Source organism: Aquila chrysaetos, chromosome 5 (assembly GCF_900496995.4).
Source record: "Aquila chrysaetos chrysaetos chromosome 5, bAquChr1.4, whole genome shotgun sequence".
NCBI classification, from domain to species: domain Eukaryota; kingdom Metazoa; phylum Chordata; class Aves; order Accipitriformes; family Accipitridae; genus Aquila; species Aquila chrysaetos.
In genome coordinates, this window is record NC_044008.1 from 31,845,301 (window position 1) to 31,858,726 (window position 13,426).

The 13,426-nt window shown below is 40.9% G+C and overlaps 1 protein-coding gene across 33 annotated transcripts in view; it reads left to right on the forward strand.

Annotated features, from left to right (window-relative positions):
- The window catches only part of NRCAM (neuronal cell adhesion molecule), a 166,622-nt gene that overhangs the window by 10,166 nt on the left and 143,030 nt on the right, over window positions 1-13,426 (forward strand). The gene's annotated exons all lie outside the window — the stretch shown is intronic.

The window sequence follows — 13,426 nt, forward strand, 5'->3', positions numbered from 1 at the left end:
ATCTGAATTGTGACGGAATGCTGAAATGAAATTGCAAGTTAGTACAAGCACGTGTTTCTCTGAAGATGCAGAATAATGCTGATCCCTAAAGTTGAGTGCCTGACTTATCCTGGATGATAAAGGATGGAGTGACACATCTGTTTCTGAATGCATGTCTATAAAAATAGTTGAATATTTGCTTTCAGTAGTGAGAGGTTTTATCTGTGGTTGTGGGAAATAATTTATAATTCACTTTGGTGAGATAATGCACTACTTTGACTAATATTTGGTATTTTTCAAAAATAGATTTCAGATTAGTGGAATTACAGATTTGCATTTCATAATGAATTGATTATAATTAGAATAATTTTTCCCCAGTTTCAACATTAATTTAGTTTTATAATAAACAAAAAAAGGAACTAAACTGATATTGCGTTGGCACTGCCTTGAAATATGACTTGGAATTTACAACATTTTATGTACTTTTAAATATATTGCCGTTCAACATGAAATATTACCTATCAAAAATAGAGCTATTGATAATTTTTAACAGTAAATATTGCTGGAAAAAACAACTCATCACTCTTCTGATGGAACACAAAATCTAACTCAACCTTGCTAACGTAATTCAATTTTTGAACACTAATCCTCAAAGACTTGTGCAGAGTCCAAAATGAAACACTTGCAAGTCTGTAAGTAGGACCCAGAAGAGCAACATTTTTTTTTTTTTTAGTTCCCTTGTCTTTATCCCTTCATTGCTGTTTCTACCATCCTATGATAGATTTTTAAATACCTGCTATTCAGGCACAGGCAAGTAATTAGTATGTAAATCTTACTTTGAGTGCAATTGTGTAATAGTAGGCACAGAACTGTAAAACAAAATTTAAAGGTTCCTTTTAAGAAGGTTTACATACTTAAATATAATTAGACAGACTTTGAAGTAAGTATCTTAAAACCTTTGTTTGGTGTATAAAGACTTTTGAGTTTTCATATAAAATTATTTTGCAAATTTCTGTGTGTTCTTTGAGGCTGTGGCTATCTGTGTGTACACTACCAGGCCTAATGAGATTCTAATTTATGATTACAGCTCCTAGACAGAATTAATGAGTACTATGCAGTATAGTTTTTTAGCACTTAAGTTTTTAAAGAATATTAAAGCTTGCTCCACTGAATATATTCACATTGGTCAGAAAAAAATATTATTGTTATACTGTTCAGTACCAGAGTTTAAAAACAAGTGTTTGAAAGGACATGTTTAGTATAAGTATGCCATTTTCAGAAGCTTTTCATATAGTATGCCTCACTCATCAAAAGTTTTCTTTGCTGTTAATGAAGCTGGATTTAAGGTCCTTAATCTTATTGGGGATGTGGAAAGGAAAACTTGGATTTATATCCAGCTAGTTTAATTCTGAATAGTGCTTCAGCGCTGGAAGGCCAATAACTATATTGTAAAGAAAATATAATATCCTACGGATGGCTGAGGGAGTTGGCACCATTGTAGAGTTTGGAGAACCAGCATGGCCAGATTATCCTCACTGACTTGATCTTCAGCATGAATGGATGATATTCTGTTGTAATCAAATTATTAGAGTAACAAATACAAAAATTTGATGACAGAAAGGTGATGAGTTTTGAGACCTTATTTAATTACATTTTGAAGGGGGGATTGGGGACTGGAGCTTCCCTACACATCTAGCCAACTGTCCTGAGGATTGGTAATGGTTTTAACGCTATGCTGGCAATTTGTAATCATTACAAGTATCATCATACAATAGTTTTAAATAAAAGGCTTTCCATTATATGTATTTCTGTTTATTCTCCAAGCTGTGGTTTCTGCTAAGGTTAATTTATTTGTATTTGTTTTTCAGTTTATGTATTAACTGTACTAAAAATGTAGATGTGCCCAAATTGGCTTCCTTTGGGCAAGCTTAGGTCAGAGAGCAGTAGAGTTACTTTTATGCAGTGCTATCTGATTTGAGGTCAGTATTAGTCAAGAGATTTGTGTCCATTCATAGTCAACAGTATAACTGACCTCTTTGGCATCAGTTATGCTGTTGAGTGTTCTTCTGTAACTTATTACATGTACACGTGTTATCCCTGTGGGGTTTTTTCTTGATTATCTTACCCCTTTACTGCCTTGGATAACTGAAAATTAACTGTGCTGTTTAAAGTTGGCGGCGGGGGGAGATGCAGGTGGGAATGATACCTTACAAGGTGGTGACTGTATTGCGCATCAGCACCAGTTCCCAGCTAGTCCTAAGGTGTAACCTGTGTGTAAGATACACTGCCACCCATTGCTATCAATTCAAGACAGTCATGGTATAAAGGTCATATCTAAGGAAAACTGTTGGAATCACTTAATGGTGTACATAAAGAAATAAAAATAAAAGCAAACTTGGGTGGTGGTGTTGGTTTTTTCGAGAAGCAAGAGTTGTGAAGCTGATTACACTTGGACTGATCTGAGAACTTGTAATAAGTGGTAGATGCAACCTTCACTCAGGAAACACTGTTCTAATCCTGTCTGGGTAGTATTTTAAAGTACTTGCAGGAACACTGGTGATACAGTGAATTTACTTCAATTATTTGAGAAGAATGTGTGAGAAATGTGTGGGGTTTTATTTTTTCCATCTGGTGTCATTACTTTAAGAATACATGAAAATGTCTCAGTCTGTAGGGCTTTTTCTGGTCTGCCAGAAATAGACATGTCTGGTCTATGTAAAATGGGAGTAATGCCTCTAGGATTAATCTGAAGCTTGAATTGGGCTTTTGGTCACTTTCCATCATTTAGTTCAGTGCAGCTTTGCTAAAACAAATGTTTCTAGGTATTATGCCAAAAACTTTAATCTGGAAACCATTAAGGAAGCAATACAGGTGCAGAGGAAGTAGGCTTAATATGATGGCAAATGCTGGGAAGTGACCATAGTGTCTTCCTTGAAAAAGACAATGTAATCCTTTGTCTCCAAATAACTTTCCCGATATTGTTGCACAGTCAGAGAGCTGTTTGTTTAAAGGGTGGATGGGAAAAGTAATTGACTGGTTTCTGTTGTGTTGGGTAATGCTCATCTGGGGAATCTAATCTCTCGATAGGGTCTGATGGTCCTTTACCGGATGGTGATGGGAGTCTCTTCAGCTGGATTAGATGAGACTCCACAAAATGTTTTCTGCTGTTTATACATGATCTGTTTCTCTTGGTTACGTTACGCTCTGTATGAAACATTTCCTGGCTGTCTTGCTTATATACAGGAGACCACTACGTAACTAGGAACAGTTTTGGCTGCCGTGGGGAGTCTCTGTGAATGTCGGATTCTCGACCTGGGATGCTATTCATCCATTTAAGCATATGAGCAACTCTTATCAGTTGGCCTATGCCCAGCAGGAGCAGCCTGGGGAAACTTCAGGGACTGTCCACGATTCCCAACTGGAGAGGTCCTGTTTACTAGCTACCTTGTCGAGGCAGGTGGAAGTTCGGTCAGTCACCATGCTGCGCGGGGGGCACAAGGGGCTGATTTGAGAGATTTCAGCTGAACAGTTCCTGCACCACGCCAGGAGCTGGTGAATAGGTCTGCTGGGTATGCACACAGACACAGTCCTGTTACCTAGGACTCCGACTATAGGACACGCTTGAATTTCATTCTTTTTTTTTTTCTCCACAATTATAAATTCCGTAGACCTTGCCACAATATAGAGTTTATTGTTTTAGACCGTAATTTGATAGTAAAATCAAGATAAAGGAACTGGTACAGACTTGAAAAAGCTTCTGGAAAAATTTTACGGTATTTTGCCTTTTTTATGGAAGCACAGTATGTCTTCAGTGTAGTTTCTATAATAGTGTTTATTGCTAACTTTACAGCCATTGCCACTAACAGCATGTAATGTTTCAAATAGCGTACTATAGCTTCTGAAATTGGAGGTCTTTTATTCTGATGACAGCAATGGTGTAAAAATGTTAGTACTTCATCAGGACGGTGTAGCAGTAGAATTGAGCAATGGGAAATTGCAGCAAGCCTCTGAGCTTTCAGCTGATGAAGGCTAGGAGAGTATTGCCACAAACAAATCCTCCTCCCTTGAGCATCTGCTTCTAGCTGCTGTCAGAGATGAGACCTTGGGCTAGATGGATCTTTGTTATTATGCTAAGTGAATGCCAGACTTGGTAGGACATGCAGCACTTGTATTTGCAAATTTGAAGGGAACATCATACTTAAAACTAAACCAGCTCAGGGCTTGGAAAGCTACTGGACTTTCTAGAATATCTTTCTGAGAATGTTAGTGTAATAATTGAACATACCTGTAAACATAGCTCTCTGTGTGTGTTTGTGCATACTAAGAGTGAAATCCTGTCCTCCTAACTTAAACTCAGCTGTACCAGAATTTGAACTATTTGGTATAGGGTAGCGAGCCAGCCTGCCCAGTACAACTTTGTTTTTAGCATTTTGCCTCCTGATGAGAAGTAAGAACTCGATCAAGACCAGTCCAAAGAAGTGCTTGTATTTCTTTCATTAAAAGCATTAAGGAATCATTAGGGTACTTTGAATTTGTTCCTGTGCTGAACAGGGTGGGAGGCAACTGTTTAAACCAGGTGACTTCCAGAAGTCCCTTCCAGCCTTAACTGCTCTTTAACTCTGCAACATGTCCTCTCTCCATTTCAGAACAAGTCTGTCTATAGTTCTTCTGTGGGTGGACATTTCAGCAGTATTGGAAGGAAGAACACTCTTTTTCCAGTGATTAGGGCACAGAAGTTGGAGATCTTGGTTCTGTTTTTTTGCTGGCCTTCACAGGGTCTCAGTCACTTCTGTTCTCTGTGTCCTAACTGCCAGGACCCTGGATATGCTATATGAAAGCTTCCATCAGCTCTGAGCCCCTATGCAACAGGGAATGGCTGGGAGATCACACTCTGATGAGCCTGCATTCTATAGTAAATTATCATCAGCCCTGCTCAACCAGCTCCTCTCTTGTGGGGCTTGAAGTTAGATCTCCCATCCTTAGGTATGTGCTCTAACCACCTGGCTGAGGAGAAAGTGGGCAGGAGTGTCACTGTTTCTGCTTCTCAGGAGTAGTTCTGATCCCCATCATGTCTGACTTGTCCAGTTCTCCTGGAGAACTCTTCTAGACTTCAGGTGCTTAAACACATCTACTTAGAGAGCTGTAGAGTGTTACATAGAAGATAAGTGTTTATCTACCCAGAATATGTGCTTCTGTGCAGAGGGGGATGAATGAAGTCAACTCTCTAGGAAATTCTAAGGCTGAATTGTGTACTGTATTTGGGTGTCTGCCTGCATCCTGGGACTTCTTGATGCTACAAACTGAAATGCTGTTCAGAATTTAAGAGGGATAAGGTGGGTTAGCATAAGGTTTAATATTAACTTCCCACCCTAAAGTTATAATGGGCTTTATTAATGGCAAAACTTTGTGTTACAATCCCATCTCCCATGGATGTGAATAATTTGCCAAACAAACATCAGGTTCTAGTTTAATTTCCTAGGAGAAGTGGTGATAGTTCTCTAATTTAATTTATGTTTGTACTAAAAGACTAAACTTCAATTCATACCACTGTGCTGTTTATGTATACCACAAACACTACAAAAGAACTGCTCATAAAATAAAGAAAAAGCCCAAAAGAAGTTCTGCTACATGAGTGCAACTCCTGGTTTGCATGTTGCATTTGTGAATAGAAGACATTGATTTGATGTCACAAGTATTTTTAACAGGATTACAAAATGCAAATAGCATTATGTAAGACAGATTACCTATGGCTTTAATACAGGATTCTTTTTAAGCCAGAGGCTACATTTTGCTGGGTTATGTATGTTTGTTTATAACCAAGCACATTAGGATTAGGCTCATCAGAATACCATTTTCCAAATCCTTGATATTTTCAGGTTAGATGACATCATTTTCATAAAATTATGAACTTACAATCTGAATTGTGATTATTTTTTTAATAGTTTTCAAGGTGGATAGCTTCTTTGTTAAGGATCATTACAATCAATCTGATTTGCGTAGGTAAAATTGGAAATTTCTTTTGTCCATCATACCCACTATAACTTTTTTCCTAAGGCAGAGAGCCACTTGGTTCCAAAAACAACACGAAAGACCAAATCCATTTCCTGCACGGCAGAATGTATGTGGATGACATGTCACATTGCCAAGCAAATCAGTGAAATATTAGTTTTGTACTGAACCACAAGGAAAATCTTACATGCAGTTGAACTCCAGATAATTTCTAAAAGGCCTCGTGTACAGTACCACAAGTTCTTGACCTTTTAGTGAATGAAATTTCAGGAAGCTTACACAGCTGGCACAGAACAGCTTCATGTGACTCTGCATTGTTGTCATTGCTTTATGCTCTGAATGCCTGAAATGTGCCACTCCCTATTAGACAGACAGGAGAAAGAAAGTCTCTTACAAAGGTAATGTTTCCTTTTGGAAAGCTAAAATGTTTGAGGTACTCAGCAGCCAAGGTTCCCTATTAACAGACCTAACTGGAAGCATGCTTTTTTGTCCCCCCCAAAACTAGTTTCAATTTTTGTATTTTGCTGTGGCTTATGCCCAGTTTCATTCAAATATGTTGACATCTTCTAGTTTGAGCACCAGATTTCTTCCAAACTCTTATTACTCTGGTGTTTTTCCCAGGGAAACATTTGGCAGTGTTTCCTGCATTACAAGGTGCATTTATATATACAGGCCAAGGAAGAAAAAGTAGAAAGTTGAAGGGGAGGGGGAGTTTTAAGCACTTGTGAAAGGTTATTATTGCACATAAATATGCAAGCAAAAAACCCCCAATCTCTTGCTTGCATTTAGGTAGTTTCTTCCTTCTATTTTAAAGAATAAAGGTTTTCTTGTATTCTGTGACTCGTGTTCATCTCTCTTATTACAACTAGATAGTTTTCCCATTGGCTTATTTTTCATTTCTGTAGAGCTCTGTTCTATAAGTACCAAAATATAGCTCCCAAATGCTACAGGCCATGAGGAGTTTGAATGTTAGAGAGATAATCAGAGCCTATCCTTTTAGAAGATAAATTCCCGTAGTGTTCTCAGTCTGCCATTTCTAGGTAGTATTCAGGTGGATACTGATGTGCTCTGCAGGGGGATCATAATTATTTGAGACACCTGAGAAGTGGGATGCTGACTTTCAGGATTTTTTGATGGTGATAATTTCTGGTAAAAATTGGCTGGAAGGCACCTTAAGAAAAGCTCCTTTTAAGTGATTACATACAATTTATGTTCAAAGAGATAAAAATACAATGGGGTATGAATTTTGATGTTCCTTAAATACCAAGGAAGCAGCTGAAAAAGCCCATGGCTTCCTGTTAAGCTCAGCTCTCCCTGTAGCCCTCAGTTTCAAGTAGGCAGGAATTAGTCCTGGAGACATTGTGTGCTTGGCTCTTAAATGACAGTCTGATCAAGGACACACCTGTGATTTGCATGGCTTTCACATCTCTGCTCTTGAATATATGGGACTAGTGGGGGTAATGCTTTCTTGTTGTGCTCATGGTTTGCCTTCTGAAGTGCTGAAACAGAGAAGAGGGATGGCATTTGGAAGGGAAGAATGAAATCTCTATAAAGTCATTTGGCAGCTTGCTCCAGGTAGTAGTGCAGTCATTTTGCTTAGGTGAAAATGAAGTGTGGGTATTCCCATCGAAACAGCATTATTTGGTAGCAGCTGAACATATTTCAGTAACAAAGTCCTCTCAAACAGAAAGAAACTGTGGTTTCTTTTTTTTTTTTTTTTCCTCCTTACTTCTCCTGTGCTCCCATGCTAACCCCAGACCTTTTCCATGCACTCTTTTAAAGGTATTTGAGCAAATAAAATTCTCCTATTAGATTATGTGACAAATGCTATTAAAATAAGTACCTGAAATTGTATTTCAAAGTGACAGTTTTGAAATGTCTGAAACATTCATGCAATATAGACTAACCAAGCTCTGTGTCTGTTCTTGTTTCCTGTATTAGACTTATGGACCATGAGTTCCTGATAAGACACAGCTGTTCACTTTTCTTAACCTGCATGATTTAGGCCTGTATAAGATGCTTAAGCAAGGTTTATAAAATATAAAATAAACTGAAAGTGGGAGAGAATAGTAAGAGAGCTCTGATATGGACACTAACTTCTCTTTGCTGGATTAATATCAGTGCACTTGTTAAACTTCATGATATCACCTCCTGTGGTAAATAATACATGGGAGAAAGTGAAGTGGGAGGAAATACATACAATGCAACTCCTTCTCTGTGTTCTTTCCCTCTCTTCACTGCATACTTAGCTGGCTCTGAATGGGCAGGAGGAGAAAAAAAAACTTTCTGAAATGGTCTATGCAGACCCCTGCCAAATGTTTTCTGTGCCAAACCTACTCAATTTGTAAAACGTGAAATGATATGTGTTGAATGCTTGTGGAAACTGAAATGTTTACGCACACAAAACTTGGGTATCTACCCTGGCCTTGAGTTGCAGGGAATTATTTAAAATCTATGGTGGTTTTTTTTTTTTAAATATAGATGCAGAAAATGATAGTAGGGTGAGAGGAAGTAAAATTTGCCACTTTCATCTTGTGAAAGCTGACTTGTGAATTTGTAATGTCTTTCTTAATGAACTAATTAAAACTCTAAAATTTTTCTATTAATTATGTATATGCATACATTTTTCCTGTACATATGGGATACAAATGAAGAGTCTTTTGGATAAAGAGGTTTTTCTAGCTTTTGTAGTGAAGACTACAATAGTTGGCACATGAAGATATATTTAGTATCTGCAGATATGGCTTGATATGTCTTGGTGTTTTCATCCATTGTCAAATCTGTCATTTATTAGTAAATTAATATATCTCTAGAATAGATTTTTAAAAAATTTTCCCTGTGTCATTCATATTTATATAACTTTTTTTTTTTAAAGAAATCTGGTTGGTTTTAGTGGTTGGGTGATCTTGATGAATGAATGGGACTGTCTGGTTCTCAGAATAAACAGTCTGTTGACATAACACAGTCCAAACCTTTTTTTGGTTTGCACCTTTTCATGAGTGCTTCCTTCTCCAAAACTAAGCACGTCTTTCCCCTTCTTGCCTCCAAGTGCAAAACGCCTTGATGAATCCAAGGGATCTGAGATGACGTAGCTCTTGACAACTGTTGCTGTTTCTTGGCTTTTCCAGTATGTAGCTTGAAATGTGTGCGAGGTGAGTGGGTGTGAAACAGTGCTGTGATGCAACAGTAGAAGAAAAGTGGTGATCACTTCCTGAGGTGAGAGTGCTGCTGGAAGAAATGGCTCCTTTCTGTATTGCCTGCATGCTTATTGAGCTACAGGTGTTGGCTTCAGCCTTGTTCGTTTGTATGACTCCTCATAACTCTCTGTGCTGCCTTTGAGTCTGGCTGAGCAATCTGCAGAGCACATGTGCTGCAGGCATTCCTAGCATGAAGCACGATGCAAGGGGGAGCTTTGACTTCCTCAAGTCAGAAATTATTTCCTTTTCTTTGGACTGATACAGGGAGGGGGTAAACATACAGATGTGTAATAAATATTACTCCAGAGTGACACTTGTTAGCTTCCACCATGTCTTTACCCCATAAGCTCATTTAAACAAGGGAGAGAAATGGTGCCTCTGTGAAACTTGAGGCATGGGACAGCTCTTCTCACTGGTACAAATGAGCGAGAAATTGGCAGCGAGTTGTTTAGCAGTGAGTTAGTAGCAAGTTCTTTACTACCTCCATCTCACACCAGTGCATAAATTGAAGCTGTTTTTTTCTCTTAGAGCCTGTCCACCTGGGGAGGGTAGAACCACTGGTCTGGCAGCTCTAGAAAGGTTAAGTCCTAATGCTGAGTTTCATAGAATGGTTTGGGTTGGAAGTGATCTTAAAGATCATCTAGTTCCAGCCACCCTGCCACGGGCAGGGACACCTTCCACTAGACCAGGTTCCTCAAAACCCCATCCAACCTGGCCTTGAACACTTCCAGGGATGGGGCATCCATAACCTCTCTGGACAACCTGTTCCAGTGCCTCACCACCTTCACAGTAAAAAACTTCTTCCTTACATCTAATCTAAATCTACCCTCTTCCAGTTTAAAACCATTACCCCTTGTCCTATCACTACATGCCCTTGTAACAAGTCCCTTTCCAGCTTTCTCATAGGCCCTCTTTAGCTATTGGAAAGCTGCTATAAGGTCTTTCTGTAGTCTTCTCTTCTCCAGGCTGAACAACCCCAACTCTCTCAGCCTGTCTTGATAGGGAAAGGTGCTCCAGCCCTTTGATCATCTTCATGGCTGTCCTCTGGACTCGCTCCAAAAGGTCCATGTCTTTCTTATGTTGGGGGCCCCAGCATTGAATGCAGTAGTCCAGGTGGGGTCTCATGAGAGCAGAGGAGGAGAATCACCTCCCTCGACCTGCTGGTCACGCTTCTTTTGATGCAGCACAGGATGTGGTTGGCTTTCTGGGCTGCACATTTCATGTTGAGCTTCTCATCAACTAACACCCCCAAGTCTTTCTCCTCAGGGCTGCTATCAAACCATTCTCCACCCAGCCTGTATTTGTGCTTGGGATTGCCACGACCAATGTGCAGGACCTTGCACTTGGCCTTGTTGAACTTCATGAGGTTCTCATGGGCCCACTTCTCAAGCCTGTCAAGGTCCCTCTGGATGGCATCCCTTCCCTCCAGCATGTCGACCGCACCACACAGCTTGGTGTCATCAGCAAACTTGCTGAGGGTGCACTCAATCCCACTGTCCGTGTTGCCAACAAAAGTGTTAAACAGCACCAGTCCCAAAACCAACTCCTGAGGAATGCCACTTGTCACTGCTTTCCAGCTGGACATCGAGATGTTGACCGCAACTCTTTGCAACCATCCAGCCAATTCCTTATCCACCAAGTGGTCCATCTGTCAAACCCATGTCTCTCCATTTTAGAGACAAAGATGTCGTGCGGGACAGTGTCAAATGCTTTGCACAAGTCCAGGTAGATGACGTCAGTTGCTCTTCCCTTATCCACCAATGCTGTAACCCTGACATAGAAGGCCCCCAAATTTGTCAGGCATGATTTGCCCTTAGTGAAGCTGTGTTGGCTGTCACCAATCACCTCCTTATTTTCCATGTGCCTTAGCATAGTTTCCAGGAGGACCCGCTCCATGATCTTGCCAGGCACAGAGGTGAGACTGACTAGCCTGTATTTCCCCGGGTCTTCCTTTTTTCCCTTTTTAAAAATGGGGATTATGTTTCCCCTTTTCCAGTCAGTGGGACCTCCACCGGCCTGCCACAACTTCTCAAGTATGATGGATAGTGGCTTAGCAACTTCATCTGTCGGTTCCTTCAGGACCTGCAGATACATCTCATCAGATCCCCTGGACTTGTGCACCTTCAGCTTCCTTAGATGGTCTCAAACCTGATCTTCTCCTACAGTGGGTGGTTCTTCATTCTCACAGTCCCTGCCTTTGCCTTCTGCGACTTGGGCGGTGTGGCTGGAGCACGTGCCGGTGAAGACTGAGGCAAAAAAGTTGTCGAGTACCTCAGCCTTCATATCCCAGGTAACCAGGTCTCCCGTTTTCCTTCTGGAGAGGGCCCACACTTTCCCTAGTCGTCTTTTATCACCAACGTGCATATAGAAGCTTTTCTTATTGCCCTTGATGTCTCTGGCCAGATTTAATCCTATAAGGGCTTTGACTTTCCTAACCTGATCCCTGGCTGCTCAGACAGTTTCTCTGTATTCCTCCAGGCTACCTGTCCTTGCTTCCACCCTTCGTAGGCTTCCTTTTTGCGTTTGAGTTTGTCCAGGAGCTCCTTGTTCATCCACACAGGGCTCCTGGTGGTTTTGCCTGACTTTCTCCTTGTTGGAGAGTTGCATCACTCCTGAGCTTGGAGGAGGTGACCCTTGAATATTAACCAGCTTTCTTGGGCCCCTTTTCCCTCCAGGTTTGTATCCCATCATACTCTACCAAGCAGATCCCTGAAGAGGCCAAATTCTGCTCTCCTGAAGTCCAGGGTAGCGAGCTTGCTGTGTGCCCTCCTCACTGCCCTAAGGGTCTTGAACTCCACCATTTCATGGTCACTGCAGCCAAGGCTGCCCTTGGGCTTCACATTCCCCACCAGCCCCTCCTTGTTGGTGAGAACAAGGTCCAGCATAGCACTTCTCCTCGTTGGCTCCTCTATCACTTGGAGAAGGAAGTTATCATCAACGCATTCCAGGAACCTGCTGGATTGCTTATGCCCTGCTGTGTTGTCCCTCCAACAGATATTGGGGTGGTTGAAGTCTCCCCTGAGGACCAGGGCTTGTGAATGCGAGGCTGCTCCTATCTGTCCATAGAGGGCCTCATCCGCTCGGTCTTCCTGGTCGGGTGGCCTGTAGCAGACCCCCACTGTAATGTCACCTGTCCCTGCCCTCCCTTCAGTCCTGACCCACAGGCTCTGGGTCGGCTCCTCATCCACCCCCAGGCAGAGCTCCGTGCACTCCAGCTGGTTGCTGACACAGAGGGTGACACCCCCTCCTCATCTGCCCTGCCTGTCCTTCCTAAAGAGCCTGTGACATCTTTCTGGATGCAGCCTTTCCTTGAAGAGGCTGACGTGGCTCTCTGACCAAAAGGTCACGGGTTTGTTTTACGTTGCGGATGTGAGTACGGTGATGATCTAGCCTTCTGTTTTCCAAAGCTGTATTAAACCAGTGTGGCCCAGCCTACGTTACTGCTTACTCAGACTGTTCTAAGAATTCAAACAGTTAGCTATAGATAATATCACCTAATTCCACTGTGAAATGAAAGAGAATGGGTGGTCAAAAACCTCCTGACAAGAGCTGTTTTGCTTCAAATAATGCAAATGAAGCATCCTAACCCAGTGAGCAGGGAGCTTTTCTCCTGTAGCCACAGGTCTTTGTTCCCTTTTCTGACAGACTGCATATCCTTTCATCTCGGTGATTAGTAGAGCTACTGCTACAGTCAGTCTGAAATGGTAAGTGTACGTCTAGCTGATGTTGGTCTCTTGCATTTAGGAAGTCTCTGCACAAGCATGTTTAGCTGTCTTTATGTCTGAGCTTGTTAATGGTCCGTAACAAGCTACTATAAATTAATTTGCAGATCACTGCTTACTATAGTCCCTTTGTCAGAGATGTGAGGAAGAACTAATATCTCTGCATAATAGAAGTCATAAATGTATTGCAAGAGAGGGAATATTTAGCAGAATCTTCCCCCCGCCCCAGTGGCAAGTGGTGTCTTTAATATGATCTTTTCCATAATTACTTTGAGAAAACAGGAGTTGGATTCTATTAGTTCATCATGGGTTTTGGTGAGTCTTAGTGAGAAAGTATCTGTATCCTAAAGCCAGTTTTGCAGACCTCTGTTTGTCTATTAAAAAAGTCATCTATTAAGGTTATACTGTGTTATTTCTGATAAAAGAAATAATGATTTTTATACATGAGAGAAAAGACAAGACTGGAAGATTGTTTATATGTCTATACAGTATACATAAAAAATCATGTAACATTTCTCT